General features: G+C 34.1%; 1 long non-coding RNA gene across 1 annotated transcript; it reads right to left on the bottom strand.

The window, feature by feature from the left end:
* Positions 1 to 3,476: 3,476 nt before the first annotated feature.
* On the bottom strand, positions 3,477 to 16,341 carry LOC132903390 (uncharacterized). The gene is made up of 3 exons (XR_009657395.1): positions 16,205 to 16,341; positions 7,525 to 7,601; positions 3,477 to 3,565 (listed from the first exon to the last, which is right to left on the bottom strand). It is a non-coding gene; the product is annotated as an uncharacterized LOC132903390 (long non-coding RNA).
* Positions 16,342 to 16,634: the final 293 nt, after the last annotated feature.

Below are 16,634 nucleotides of genomic sequence, written 5' to 3'. Positions count from 1 at the left end.
GTCAATGTAAGTGAATGAGTCCACACAAACCAAACTTCCCATATGTGGTAGTTTCTTTATAAATTTTACGTTTTATTAAATTTTCAGTCCGAAATACAAAACATTATACATTTGGTGTGTGTGAACTTGTTTGATGTTGTGATTCTACTTTAAATATTTTGTAAGCTGATTTGGTAATAACCATTAGCAAGATCTATATTTAAAGCTTTAATAACCTGTTGCAATTTGCTTTAAAAAGCTTTTTAATTATTCAAACACTACTGCCAACGTTTCTATGATGTTCCATGAAACGAAATGGACGTGAGTTAACTGTATACATTTTCTTCTACAGCATGATTCCTACTTTTTGATTTAATTTACTGGCATTAATACTCATATCTTTACATTATAAGATCCCACATGTTCAAATATAAGTGCACTCTTATAACTAGCAAGCTTTATTTTGTAGTTAGTTTTTCCAAAATAATAAAGAACCACAATCATGTCTAAATGCTAGATTATTTCCTAAAAAACTAAGTACTTGGATAATTGTAGACTTACTTTCTAGCAAGTTTTATGCAATAAATATCTATATGTTTGGACATGTCGAATCTAATCTTAAATATGAGAAGTTCATTAATTTACTGATTAAACATATATAAAAATTGTATTAGCATTTTTCTTCACCAAACTTGGCGACAACAATAACTGAACAATAATAAAATGAACATCACATACCTGTCTTTAGTTTAATAAAATATTTTTTTTTCTTGAAAGGTAAATTTGATACATACGCATGTGGTGGTGGGGCGAGTGCTGCAGCCTCTCTCTGTCTAGTGGCGGGGTGGAGGGGGGCGGCCAATGGAGCTGTTGTTAATGGACTCGCGCCTTTATAAATACAAGAAAAATATATTGGAAAAACAAAAAAAAATTATGAACATGTTGAATGAACTTAAGCCATCTAGAATACAAGAAAGGAAATTTCTTGAATTGAATTAGTTCGAGAAAGTATTTTAGGAACCACCTCTGACTCTAGGGTTGGCGAATACGCGAAGTTGATCCAGCTTTCGTTGTGGTTATTTCATTTAGTTTCACAATTTTCACATATCGCATAATGTAACGGTACAAAAATGCAAAATCATGAAATAGATATAATGATTTTTTTGACAAATTGCACAGATTAAGTTAGCCTCGAAGTAAGTTCGAAAATAACTCATCGATAGTTTATTTTATAATTTATACTTATAAAGATAAACCATCATGCCCTAGCCAGGATTCGAACCCGGGACCAACTGTGTCACAGTCAAGCGCACTACTTCTGCGCAACAGAGGCCTTTAAATTTGATTAAAAAACATTTTTAAATCTACCTGTTTCGCACAATCTGCTTGACAATTTTTAAGTAGACATTCGATATCAATGTATATCCCAAGAGAAATTAGTATGAAACTTCTCAGGAATTAGGTGATTTTAATTACAAGAAGTTTTTCTTGAAACAGGATAGACCCAAGGGAACTTGTTAGACAGTAAAGAGACTAGGGTCACTGCGTCATCCGACCTACTCGTAAGTTTCACCTCATAATTAGGTGAATTATTACCATACTAATTTTCGACTTCATGATAAGGGACAAAATTTGTAGATTTTTATTATTATTGCTTTATGTTAAGAAAGTTAGAACTTTAGTTTAAAAAAGTTGTCATAAACTTGAAAAAACTAGGGGATATTTTAGAATGTCAAGGCGTTTTTTAGACGTTAATTGCATTAAGTGATAAGTCTTCTTCCTCCTGGCTTTAGTCCCGGTTGCATCCTCACCGTTCTGGAGAGAAGCCCGGGGTATGCCTTTGACCATTGTCATCATCTTAATAATAGAGTAATTAACTTCATGACAATTAGAAGTAAGGTAAAATGAAGATCCTGTATTTGAGAAATGGTCTGTTTACCGTGTGTAAATACAGAACATTAAATTTCCCTTAAGCTATCTTCCGGAAAATCAAAACGTTACCATAAAATCTAAAAAAAAATTGAACTACATGTGCGACTTAGATCCGATATAATTTAAAAAAGTAGATAGTGAGCTACCTCACACAGCAAATCCTTTAATTTTGAATTGCAATGCAACTATTTCAATAAATGGCAACCACAAAGACACAACAAACAATGAAAGTAAAGACTGAACTACAAAGGTAAGTTGGAACACTCAACTTATATTTGAGTCCGGCGAAGTGGAAATTCTTTAATTGCAAAACTTTTCCCTTATAAATGAAATAGATTAGATATAAATAGAATATGAAGAGAGTTATGATTGTGGATGAAGCGAAAGAAGTATGCAGAGATCGTGGCAAGTGGACAGATGTAGTCTCTGCCTACCCCTCCGGGAAAAAGGCGTGACTTTATGTTTGTATGTATGTACATTTTATCCATGAATTTCCTTCCGTAGATTTTTTTTAAATCAACAACAAAATCAGTCCAGTAAGAGCAAGAAAGGGTTTTATTATCAATCACAAATTATACAATTACATTATTTTTATATATTGTTTGTTTGTAAGCCGCACAAAAACAAACAATACAATTAATTTTTTGGAATTCAAAAAATCTGCAACTTGTCAAACTGTCATTTTTTCATTTTACTTGTCCGCCGAATTTATGGCAGGACGAAAGAGTTCCGCGTATGAGTAGTGATTGATATAGGTTGTCCGTTTGTTACTAAAAAGTTATAATTTTATTTATTCACATTAATATTATTTACAAGTGTGATCCCTACAAGCCTATCCCTTAGTCGCTTTTTACGACATCCATGGGAATGACATGGAGTGGTCCTATTTTTTTTTTTATTGGCGCCGGGAACCACACGGCAATTTGTACTATTAATAATAATTTAGCTTTAACGATGTAATACATAAACTTAAATACTTGTCGCTATTGAAGAGCGGGATCTCCTAACGCAGGTAATTCCTTACTTAAAAGGAGATCCCGGTCACAAATATGTTTGATCTAAGTTGATATAGAAATAAAGAAATTATTTATTTCTTAATTATTAATTAATTAATTAATTATTTCTTTATTTTTATAAGTAGTTTTAGTTTTAAATTAATTAGTTTGTAAGTATCTTTTTCTTTCTTTTTATAAGTAGTTTTAGCTTTAGTTTTAATTTGATTTAATTATAATATTTATATAATTGTCAATCTTTAAATTTATTTGAAAAAAAAATTTTAAAAATGAAGGAACTGTGAATGAACCATAAGAAATTATTTATTTATTCAAATTACTTGCCTCACTTCAAATAGTGACAGGTTGCTAGCCTGTCGCCTAAAGGAAGTATCCCAAGTTTATAAGGCTATCCCTTAGTCGCTTCGTACGACATCCATAGGAATGACATGGAGTGGTCCTATTCTTATTTTGTCTATTGGTGTCGGGAACCAAACGGCACTTTTGAAAAGAAAAAGAAAGATAAAAGAATTTCTTGGCTAAAAGCTCTAAAGTCTAGTACTCAAATTACTTGCCTGGAAGACCAGCAGTAGACCCTCGCGGCAACTCCGGCTTCCCCCGGACTGAGGGCCGGCCGCCCGCGATCGACCCGGGGGGCACTACTGTACAGAAATAAACCATTACGATCTCACTGTGAACTTATGTTGCTGTAATAGGTATATACTTGATATTACTTACATACATATAATCACGTCTATATCCGTTGCGGGGTAGACAGGGCCAACAGTCTTGTAAAAACTGATAGGCCACGTTCAGATATTTGGCTTTAAGATAGAATTGAGATAGAGAGATTCTAAAAGAAGAAACCCAAGTTTATAAGCCTATCCCTTTCGCCTTTTACGACATCCATGGGAAAGAGATGGACTGGTCCTATTCTTTTTTCTATTTATGCCGGGAACCACACGGCACATAACTTGAAATAACTTACTTTGAGTATCCCGCAACTAATCCCAATCCCTACTTTTCATTTCAGTGGGTACCAACTCAATGAAATGAACCAAGTTAGTTTGTTACATACAAATAGAATTTGGAATAAGCAATCTAAATATATAAAGGAGGGCATTGACTGATACAACAACGTACTGAATCAAGATATTTGAAATTTAAGCATGTAGGTTCCTTATGTAGTTTACGATTTCCCGAAATTCCCACGGGGAAGGGAATTACGTAACTATACAAGTGGTAAATACATACGTACATATAATCACGTCTATACCTATCCCTTGCGGGGTAGACAGAGCCAACAGTCTTGTAAAGACTGACAGGCCACGTTCAGCTGTTTGGCTTAACGATAGATTCAAATTACAACATATTACAAGTGGTAAGTTATAAATAAGATGTCGCAATAGCTACTAGACCATTGGGGCTAGCTTGGCATGCGCTACGTCATATATCATATATATATATAAAGCGAAACAGCGATAATTAATTTCATAAGTAACTTAGATGCCTCTTAATTTAACGCAAATTCTTAAACGGTCTTGTTTCGTTTCAGACACAATGGACTTTTAAACCAGATTATCTCCCGTTCATTAACGATCGAGTCCAATTAATAAATAATTAATATTCATAATGCCGATAATGGAAGAACTTTGTAATTACGTTAAAAACCATGAAACAATAGTTGTTAACGGACTTTAAAACAAATGATGAGAACCTTCTGTTTTAATTCGTTAGTTGTTTTTAATAATTGATAAACCAATTTTCTTAATTCCAGTTTTTATTTGAAAGTATATTCTGCAGAGATGATTCCTTGTTCATCACGTCAAAGTAAGATGATGTTGGAGAAATCTTAAATAGGAATGTCAATTAAAAAACTCTTGGTTAACATTCAGTATATTTGAAGCTATTTTATTAAGTTTAGCCGTCACTATTCGAATCTCAATTTTATCATCAAGCCAAAAAGCTTAACGTGGCCTATCAGTCTTTTCAAGACTCTCTGTCTACCCCACAAGGGATATAGACGTATGTATGTATGTAATTTAGTTAAAAAAGTACTACTTGTTTCTATGGATCCCATAGGAGTTGACTGATGCAATTTTCAGGACGGAAAAAAGTCAGGCAGAGAGCCAAATCGTTTCACAGAAAATCTTTACCAAATCGTTACTCAGTGAATTTTTGCCAAATCGCAGTGAATCTTTGCCAAATCGTTACTCACTGAATCTTTGCCAAATCGTTACTCACTGAATCTTTGCCAAATCGTTACTCACTGAATCTTTGCCAAATCGTTACTCAGTGAATCTTTGCCAAATCGTTAAACAGTGAATCTTTGCCAAATCGAACTCAGTGAATCTTTACCAAATCGTAGTGAATCTTTGCCTAAATGTTACCCAGTGAGTCTTTGGAAATCGTTGTTCAGTGAATCTTTACCAAATCGTAGTGAATCTTTGCCTAAATGTTACCCAGTGAGTCTTTGGAAATCGTTGTTCAGTGAATCTTTACCAAATCGTAGTGAATCTTTGCCTAAATGTTACCCAGTGAGTCTTTGGAAATCATTGTTCAGTGACTCTTTACCAAATCGTTTCACAGAAAATCTTTGCCAAATTCTTACTCAGTGAAGCTTTGCAAAGTCATTCCTCAGTGAATCTTTGCCAAACTTAGTGAATCTGCCCAATCAATTGACAGTGAAATATTTTTAAATCCTTACACAGTAAATGTTTGAAGAAATCGTTGCACAGTAAATCTGCTGAATTTTTTAAACGAAAATCATTGTCAAATCATGTGGAAGAATTTTTAATACGAGTATGTAGTGTTATTATTATTACGTGGGCTGAGAATGCAATTGGAAATACGCTATCGTAAAAAAGATATAGGAATTGGGAACTATTATAATATATCTCTCTCTTCATTATAATTTGTAAAACTTTTATTTGTTTTTTAACCTTAAAAAGTCAAATCTAGCTATGCTAGTTCGTATCAACGCGAGTTTCGGGAAATCCTTTCATAATGCACTCTTAGACCACATAAGGAATCTACATGCCCAAATTTCAAATATCTGGTCTCAGCGGTTTGTGCATTGTTGTATCAGTCAATGACCTCCTTTATATATTTAGATTGCTTATTACAAATTCTATTTGTATGTAACAAACTACCTTAGTTCATTTCTTTGAGTTGGTACCCACTGAAATGAAAAGTAGGGATTGAGGTTAGTTGCGGGATACTCAAAGGAAGTTATTTTATGTTATGTGCCGTGTGGTTCCCGGCACCAATAGAAAAAGAATAGGACCAGTCCATCTCTTTCTCAAGGATGTCGTAAAAGGCGGCTAAGGTAGAGGCTTATAAGCTTAGGATCCTTTTAGGTGACGGGCTAGCAACCTGTGAACCTATACGAATCTCAATTCTATCATTAAGCTTAACAGCTGATCGTGATCTATCAGTCTTTCAAGACTCTGTCTTGTCTTGGCTGTCTTGGATGTCTTGGGTCTGTCTGTCCCGCAAGGAATATAGACGTGATTATGTATGTACGTATAAGTAAAGGCTATATATTGACCACGTCGTCGGTAAGTTAGAAACCAATTATTTTTGCGTGACCGTACTACAATTAGAATTTATTTCCATTGGGACTACAGGAAAATTGTAAGTGTACTGTTCATAACTGTAATTTAAATATGAAGCATAGTACATTTTTTAGTAGTTACAATTAGATTTAAGTTTCCTCAATAAGTGATACCTTGTATCCAATTTTGAAAATAAATCTATTCTATTCTATTCTAACCCGATTTTATTTAAATAAATGAATCACTATTTCCTATTGGTTCTTTTATTCCATTGGTGCCGTGTGGTTCCCGCCCCCAAAAGATGAAGGATTACTTAGAATTCTTCTTTTAGGCGACAGTCTAGCAACCTTTCACTATTTGAATCTCAATTCCATCATTAACCCGAACAGCTGAACGTGGCCTATCAGTCTTTTCAATAGGGTTGGCTTTGTCTACCCCGCAAGGGATATAGACGTGATTATGTTAAATTCAAACAAGCTCGATTAAAAGTACACGTAAATTGAACTTATGTAAAATATTCTGAGTTAAATTTAAAAATGTATATAAATAATGAAAACATTCTGAGTGTATGGGAGATTGAAATTTCTTTCGAAACTTTTTTTTGGGAGAATTTCGGATTTCCCTAATTTATTTGACGTCAACCAATGTTGTGAAACAAAAAGATATGACAATTATTAAGCGATATGAAGTAGTATCCTATAATAATGAATAAAAATTTATAATTTCTGAACTGTACTAATAATAAATAGGTATACCTAATCCTACTACTATTATAAAGGCGAAAGTTTGTATGGATGTATGGATGTTTGTTACTCTTTCACGCAAAAACTACTGAACCGATTACCATGAAATTTGGTATGTAGGTAGCTAAAGACCCAGAATAACACATAGGCTACTTTTTATCCCAGAGTTCCCGCGGGATTAATAGGGTTTCCATGCGGACGAAGTCGCGGGCGGCCTCTAGTTAAATAATATAATAAAAATTTTGAATTTGTGTTGGCAACCCTAGTAATTACTTATTGGGTGGTTGCTTGCAGGGTGCAACTGGGAACCTGTGGACTGACCTGGTAATTTGGCTGGTTGCTTCTTATGTTCATCATCACTGTCTTCCTCTGAGGAGCTGGGGTCGATCATCTTGGTTCTGAAACAAATAGACATAGATTTATTTACATACATACATACGTACATACATAAAACCACGCCTCTTTCCCGGAGGGGTAGGCAGAGACTACCTCTTTCCACTTGCCACGATCTTTGCATACATTTATATTTTAGATAGATTTATTTTCGTAATATAATATAGGTACAAAAGGTATGGCGTCTACATAACTTAAGAATAATGAATGCTACAGTAGTCTTAATTATAGCCGCTTCCAAAGCGCAACTGTAGAAAAAGCGACGGAACAAACTACACTGCAGCATTTTCACCGGACGCCAATTTACAAATATAGATTTTATTATTTATTTATTTATTTACGCCAAAAATACAACGGTAGTAGTACACCTCTTACAGTATTTGGCAAGGAATTCTTATAAATATAACAAAATAAAATCTTGACTGTCTTCATTTCAACTAAATTGGTTTATATTAAAATAAAAAAACTAATATTATGGGTAAGAAACAAAGAAGTAACTTACAGAAACAAACAAGTTGAAGTACATTCACCTTTCTCACAAAATAACAAAAAAATTCTTATAATCGTATTCCATCCATCCACATAGATCTTGAACCGTGGTCGAATATGCATCGTCTATAGGTATATTATAAGTACCTACTTAGGATTCTTCTTGTAAGCGATGCGCAACCTGTCACTATTTGAATCTCAATTCAATTATAAAGCTAAACAGCTGTACGTGGCCTTTCAGTCTTTTGAAGACTTTTGTCTCTGTCTACCTAACAAGGGATATAGACGTGATTTTATATATCTTTACTAATATTATAACCCTGAAGAGTGTTTGTTTGAACGCGCTAATCTCAGGAACTACTGGTTCGCGAACTGAATTTTTTTTTTGTGTTGAATAGACCATTTATCGAGGAAGGCTTTAGGCTATATTACATCACGCTGCAACTATAAGGAGCGTAGAAATAGTGGAAAATGTGAAAAAACGGGGAAAATTATTCAACCTTGAGGGCTTCAATGATGCCTAAAATAACTATTCCACGCGGACGGAGTCGCGGGCCCAGCTAGTGTATGTATATATGGATTAGAGGGACAAACGTGTACAAAGATGCAGACAACAGCTAGTATGCCACAAATAAAGCATACAAAGCCTTCACGCATAGACATTTCATGAATAATTCAAAATGGCCACCTCTATTACGGTGCGCGATATTTGAAATTTCCGTATTTGAATATAAAATAGTTCTGTCATACCCGACACGGATCACTACATTTTTGTCTGACCGGCAAATGTGTTGTGAGAAATAAAATTGTAACATGCTTCTTTGATAATCTTAAACCCTACCAAGTTTATTTGCCTATCCCTTAGTCGCCTTCGACATCCATGGGAAAGAGAGCTAGTGGACTTATTTAAGTGCCGGTGACCACATAATTATGATGATGAAAAAATTACTGTGTGTAAAATCCACACTTATATCGCAAAGATATATATATTTTCTTTCAGTACTATGAGATTTATGTATATTGCCGTAATCAACCTTACGTTATTCTATCGATTACAACTGTGAATGTATATTATTAGAATAGTATTATGAGTTCAAACCACGCCACGGCATAAATACGAAGTTAAAAATAAATATTTTAACCTACTTACATTAACACTTAAACTTACCTGGTTTAAGAGGTCATACATACATACATACATATGGTCACGTCTATATCCCTTGCGGGATAGTCAAAGCCAACAGTCGTTGGCGTTCAGCTATTTGGCTTAATGATAGAATTGAGATTAATCATCAATCAATCTCAATCAATCAATATCAAATAGTGTGTGACAAAAAGCGCAAAGGCATGATGAGAAAATAACTTTCTCTTATTGGCCTGGGTCTTGGATGTATATCTATATAAGTATTTATTATAAAATATAGTATCGTTGAGTTTGTATCGAGTAACACGAACTTACTTCGAGGCTAACTCAATCTGTGTAGTTTGTCTCGTATTATTTATTATAGCTAAAAACGAATTATTATGTTTGTCAACATCATGCTATGCAATTTTGAAGCGGATTCATCTAAGCATTTATCATAATGAAATGATAAGGGATCTTTTTTGCAATTAATTTAAGAAACTCTTCAAATACTTCTCGATATATTTTATTTTCTGCCAGAAGAAAACATTTTCCCGCGTTATTTTCTTAGAAAATAAATTACTTTACCAATCAACTTTTAGTCAATATAAGAAATTATATTTTCTTCTTAGAAATACTAAATTTTCAAAGAACCTTATTTGTATGTTATAAGTTTAATATATTTTTTTTCTTGGAAAACTTATTATAAGTATCCAATAACAACCTTGAGGAAAAATACCTATGTCACAGTTAATATAAACTTCTTGGTAATCCAAAATTTTCTACGAACGTTAGCTATCTATGCGTATGTAATTATGTATTAGGATTTTTTTCCTGGAATCCGATCTAATAACATTAAGGACAAAAATTTTACACTAAATTACAATTTTCTTAAAAAACCTATTAATAAAACATCTCATTACACGTGTTTATATATAACGGAATAGACAGAGATAAACTTAGAGGGATAGGTATATATACTTACTTAGGTTTTTTTAGGCGATGGACTAGCAACATCTTACTATTTGAATCTCAATTCTGTCATTAAGCCAAACAGCTGAACGTGGCCTTTCAGTCTCTTGAATACTATTGGCTCTGTCTTCCCCGCAAGGGACATAGACGTATATATACATGTATATAAATTCCTTAATTGCCTTTTACAATCTGAAACTTGCACTAGATGATGTGCCTATTTCTGAGGTCGCCTTTCACGACATCCGAAGGGTAATAGATCGAGTGGTTCTCATCTTAAGTGCCGGCAACCACACGGCACCCTTTTATGTGTGAAATATACATAAGTATTACAATTTTAGTCGTAAAATAATAATTGGCTAAGTTCACTTTTCTAACCATTCACTTTTATTTAATTTTTTATATAAAGAAAAATTTGATCCCGTAATTTTTTTCCTTGATCCAGGAAGGTGTTTATTCATAAATAAATTATGACGATATATGACGTCAAATTATACGTTTCACGTCATATATCGAGCATACATACATACATAAAATCACGCCATTTTCTCTGAGAAAGGCAGAGACTACACCTTTCCACTAGCCACTTCGCTTCATCCACAATAATTACTCTCTTCATGCAAGCTCGGCGGTTTCAGGTAACTCTACACATGACCTTTTGTGTTAAATAAAATTAAAAATATTATAAAGTTTTATTTTTTAAGAAAAGTATAAAATAAGTTAGGTAAGAAAAACTTAACTTAGCCAATTTAGGTGTGTTTGTGAGTGGACTGACTGGCTCTTGGGACGGTCATAACACGACACGAATGAAATCCCTCGAGAAACCTTATTTCAAGGGAACTTTAAAGCAGCTTTTTAGGTGTAAATAATTGTGTTAGAATCGTGTGGTGCAAAGGAGACACGATTGTCGGAGAAAGACAAATCTTTCCAGGTTCAGGCTGTAGTGCCGTGTGGTTCCCGGCACCAATACAAAAAAGAATAGGACCACTCCATCTCTTGCTTTATAAACCTTCTTCAGGAAGCTCACTGTACAACATTTCAATCTTGAATCTGTCTACAACTTTCCGAGATTAGCGCATACATACACACAAAATAGGGGGGACTTTATAATATTAAGTGATAAAGTATCGTTAAGTAAGTATCTATTAGAACAAGTCTCGAATTTACGTCGAGGCTAACTCAATCTGTGTATTTTGTTCTGTATAATATTTATTTTACAAAGACTAATGTAGCCTACATTAGTCTTTGTAAAAAAATATTAATGACATTTTCATTGCAACTAGGTATAAGTACTTACTCCAATTGTCGTCACAAGAGGTTTATCCTACGCGTTTCTTAATAAATTGCTTGTATAACCTTTAACGGGAAGGCTTTTTAAGGAAATCCTTTTTAAAGGAATTATTTTCCTTGATTCACAACGCCCAAATACCTACATCGTTATGTTTTTAGTGAGAAAAATCTTTTTCATCTACTAAGTGGCTATTTATTATTTAATAGCTTGTGTTTATGATGATTATTGTAGATGAAAATATGATATTTTTTAAAAATATTAATATAATGTCGACGAACGTAAAAATGTACGACTCTTTTTAGGCATCAAAATGAGTAGAAGAATTTTTTAAGAAACTTATATCCATTTAAAAAAAAAAACGAAGCAACTCCCTCAAAAAATGAGTTCAGTGTTGTTTATTTTATTTTTTTTTTTTTACAAAATTTCGTATCCCTGTGTTAACAATATTAATTTCGTAGCAAGCTTCGTAGATAAATGCGTAGCAAGGAGACCATAGAAATGTTTGTAGCTCAATAGTTGCGTAGCATCAAGCTACGATAATGCGATATTGTATCGACTACGAGATGCTACGAAATAATATCACATTAATTTCTTTATTATTTTTTAACATATTTTGAAACTTCTTTGTCTCCAGCTGGTCATGGGATACCTCGTGACCAAGAGGGTAATTTATTATTACATTTATTATTTAATAAATAAATATTGTTGGCGTCGGCTCATACGATGTTTTGATATATTTTAGTTTTTTCTTTTTTTGTGGGTACATTTCAATGATCATTGACTTTGTGATAGTTTAAAGCCGCGCCCATCCTCATCTTGGAAATCCTGATTGGCCACGTTCAGGAAAATGGCTTAATGACGGAATTGAGATACAAATAGTGACAGGTTGTTAGCCCATCGCCTACAAGAAGAATTCAAAGTTTATTAGCCTTTACTTTAATCGCCTTTTACGTCATTCATAGTGGTTCTATTCTAAAATGCTGGAAACCACATGGTTTAAATTTTTAAACCCAAAAAAAGTTTTGCAAGATATGTTGTATAGGAAAATAAGTATTCTCAACAAAAGTTGACTTTACCAAGCGCTATAGCCTAAAACGTAATTACTTTCGACATATTGGTACAGCGCCAAATCTATTACAGCAATTTGAACCTTAATAACATGCTGTTAAATGCTATTCCCGCCCGAACTGAGCAGTTTCCTTAATGAAGATGCCTGTGGGAGTTTGTGTGGTACAAGTTATGAGAGGAATTCTATAAATGTAGTGTTGAATGACCTGAATGAATGAATGAATTATATATATGTGGATGAGTTGAAGCGACAGAAGTATGCAGGGATCGTGACAAATGGAAAGATGTAGTCTTTGCCTACCCCTCGGGGAAAGAGGCGTGATATATGTATGTATGTTACTTGTATGTTTTGTTTGATCAAATATCAAAGTACTTATGGAATTGTCATGATGGTTGGTAGAATTGTTTAATGTATTTATATAGTGCCGTGTGGTTCCCGGCACCAATACAAAAAAGAATAGGACCACTCCATCTCTTTCCCATGGTTTATAAACTTGGGATTCTTCTTTTAGGCGATGAGCTAGCAACCTGTCACTATTTGAATCTCAATCCTATCTTAAAGCCAAATAGCTGAACGTGGCCTATCAGTCTTTACAAGACTGTAGGCTCTGTCTACCCCGCAAGGGATATATACGTGATTATATGTATGTATGTATGTATTTATATAGAGTTTAGATAGTTAAAATTAATAAATTAAATTAAAATTGTTTTAAGTATATAAGTAAATTAATTATTAGTTATTATCATTGTAATTGACTACATTTGCAATACTCACCGAGTTGCTATGATAAGAACAAAATTATACATACCACCTGTATTATATTTATGACTCATAGTTGGCAAATAAAAATGAATCTTAGAACCTTTATTCACCAATCAATTTTGACCGGAACGGATTCATTGCGTTGCGGGCGTGTCGTGAGGATCTCCGTTGGTTTCCGCTGAATAAATCTAAATATAAACTTAAAAAATATTTGTATTATTCCTGATCACTTCTGTTAATTAGTTTATTAATATTTTATCGTGAATCTCGCAAATTAATCGCCATATCAACTTTCCGCTCCTCTCATGACTTACACCACGCACCGCACGTAGTTGCACGCCATTTGTCAATTATTGAACAAAATAAACTATGCCAATTAGTTATTCCACTCGGCTTTTACTGAGTGGTTAATTAGAACCTTAACAAGACCTTTTGCTGTTCAAACTAAGGAACTCAAGTAAACAGGTCACCTATAACGCTCTAACAGGAAAAGAAAAACTGCAACTATAAGTGCCTATACTGAAATACACAAAAGAAAATTTTGCACATCATATTGGAAAATATTTCTTTTTGATAGCTCATATCTATACTAATATTATAAAGCTGAAGAGTTTGTTTGTTTGAACGCGCTTATCTCAGAAAACTACTAGTTCGAATTGAAAAATTCATTTTGCATTGAATAGACCATTTTTCGAGGAAGGCTTTAGGATGTATAACATCACGCTGCAACTATAAGGAGCAATGAAAAAAATGGAATATGTGAAAAAAAAACGGCGAAAATTATTCATCCTTGAGGGCTTCTATGTTGCCCAAATGACTATTCCACGCGGACGAAGTCGCGGCCACAGCTAGTACTCTATAAGTTATCTCCAGCGTCCGACCACACACAACCTACGCTATTTTATCTCCAAATGTCACCATATTTTTAGTGCTAGGCTGACCTTTATGTGCAGAATTTGAGTTGTACCACCCTACCGGTAAGCTTGCCATTTCATATTGGACAAAAAATTCTAATAAAACCTATATGATTTGCATACATACATAAGTACGTATGGTCACGTCTATACCCCTTGCGGGGTAGACAGAGCCAACAGTCTTGAAAAGGCTGACAGGCCACGTTAAGCTATTTGGCTTAATGATAGAATTGAGATGCAATAGTGATAGTTTGCTAGCCCATCGCCTTAAAAAAATAATCCCAAGTTACTAAGCCTATCCCTTAGTCGCCTTATACGACATCCATTTGATTTACATACATATACATACATATGGTCACGTCTATATCCCTTGTGGGGTAGACAGAGCCAACAGTCTTGAAAAGACTGATAGGCCACGCTCAGCTATTTGGCTTAATGATAGAATTGAGATTCAAATAGTGACAGGTTGCTAGCCCATCGCCTAAAATAAAGAATCCAAGTTTGTAAGCCTATCCCTTAGTCGCCTTTTACGACATCCATGGGAAAGAGATGGAGTGGTCCTATTCTTTTTTGTACTGGTGCCGGGAACCACACGGCACATTTGATTTGGTTGACTAAAATCAATATAATTTAGTATATCGTCTAAGTAACTTTCAATATTCTTTTACTTATTAAGTAGGTAATTAGCTAGTTCTTACTCATTAAGATTTGTACATAAGTTTGATGCTGTTGGAGAAAACTTGCACATATTGTCAATAAGATCATTTTGTTTTTAATGTAATTTTATACTTAGTAAATGGAAAGGGGTATGTTATGATAGTTTGGTCATGTGGAGAGAATTTCCTTGAGGGCTTCAATGATGCCCAAAATAACTATACCACGCGGACGAAGTCGCGGGCACAGCTAGTTACATATACATATGTATATGCGAAGGCCAAATAAATATATGTATCTATGTCCGTAGCACTGCGCGAGGATTAACTTATTTAAAAACATTTTTAAAAGTACTAATAACAGGTTAAGCCGGTATTATGTTCAGACGTACAGGTATTAACAAGTACAGTCAGCAGCATATCAAGTTACCTGAAGTTACAGCAAACTCGCCTGTATTACAACGCCATAGGGTTCTTTAAAAGGTCACTTTATGTACCTATCCAAAGCGGATTACCTGAATTGAGCGTGAGCATGTAAATATATATTTTTTCATGCCGAATTCACCGAAAGAGTTATAATATGATGAATCATTAAAATACAATTAAGGGATGCCTATCCCTTAGTTGAATTTACACACTTGGGATTCTTTTTTTAGACAATGGGTCACTATTTGAATCTCAATTCTATCATTAAGTCAAACAGCTGAACGTGGCCAATCAGTCTTTTCAAGATTGTTGGCTCTGTCTACCCCGCAAGGGATATAGACGTGATTATATGTATATATGTACGTATGTATAGATGACATTAAATAACTTAGTACGCGCTATGAGTTGTATGTACAGTAATAACAATATTAAGGTTAAGTCCTGCAAATTTTTGATCTATGCGTCAATCAAATTCAGTCAAGGTATTGGAGGAAAGTTAAAGAAAATACCAATAAAATAAGATCACACACACCCTTTAAAAAAGGCCATGAAAGCATACTCCAAAAATAACAAGAACCTATAACGTTTCCTTAACAACGCGCTAACAAAGCGAGCTGATTAAAATCCCCTTTATATTTATTGCCGTGTAAACCTTGGCACAGAAAATTAATTAGTTTTATCAGAACAATGCCGCAAGTATAGAACAAGTGACTTATATACACACATATACATATGTTAAGTAGTTACATAAAACTACAGCTTCTAAGTTAAGAACGAGCGGATAGTTATTTTTAGACACAATACCGTGAAATCCAATTTGCCATATACAATACATACGCATAGCCATAACTCAATTTAAAAGAAAAATTATTAGTATAAAAATATTCGAAAAAAAAAATATTGACTCACCGTTATCTATTCCGTTGCCTAAAAAAATAACTAAATTATCTATACACACGCGAACATGTTCGAATTTGAAATTCGGAATTGTACACTTTTGAAATTAGAATATTTACAATTTTATTTACAGTTGCGTTGGGGATCCGTCGTTCTACTGGGTTATGGAGAAACGTCAGTTTGTCCGCATACTGTCGCGCATGCGCGGCAGAAAATGGCGGTGGGTCGATAGTCGCTTCGTGATAAGCTATCGCTGAAGGCTACCCCCATGCTTGGTGACATTGTGGAAACGGGGTGATGCTGAAACGAGGTCACGGGTTCATATAAGCCCGCGTTTCCCGGTTCAGTGTTGCCATTGGGAATAAATAGAAGTGTTACCATTAAGGTCTTAAGAATTTCAAACTCTTGTCAATTGGATGTCGAAAATGAGTGAGGTAGTTTT

The sequence above is a fragment of the Amyelois transitella genome, chromosome 25 (assembly GCF_032362555.1).
Source record: "Amyelois transitella isolate CPQ chromosome 25, ilAmyTran1.1, whole genome shotgun sequence".
In the NCBI taxonomy this organism is placed as follows: Eukaryota; Metazoa; Arthropoda; class Insecta; order Lepidoptera; family Pyralidae; genus Amyelois; species Amyelois transitella.
The sequence above is the reverse complement of the archived record's forward strand: the minus strand, read 5'-3'. Positions and strand labels throughout refer to the sequence as shown.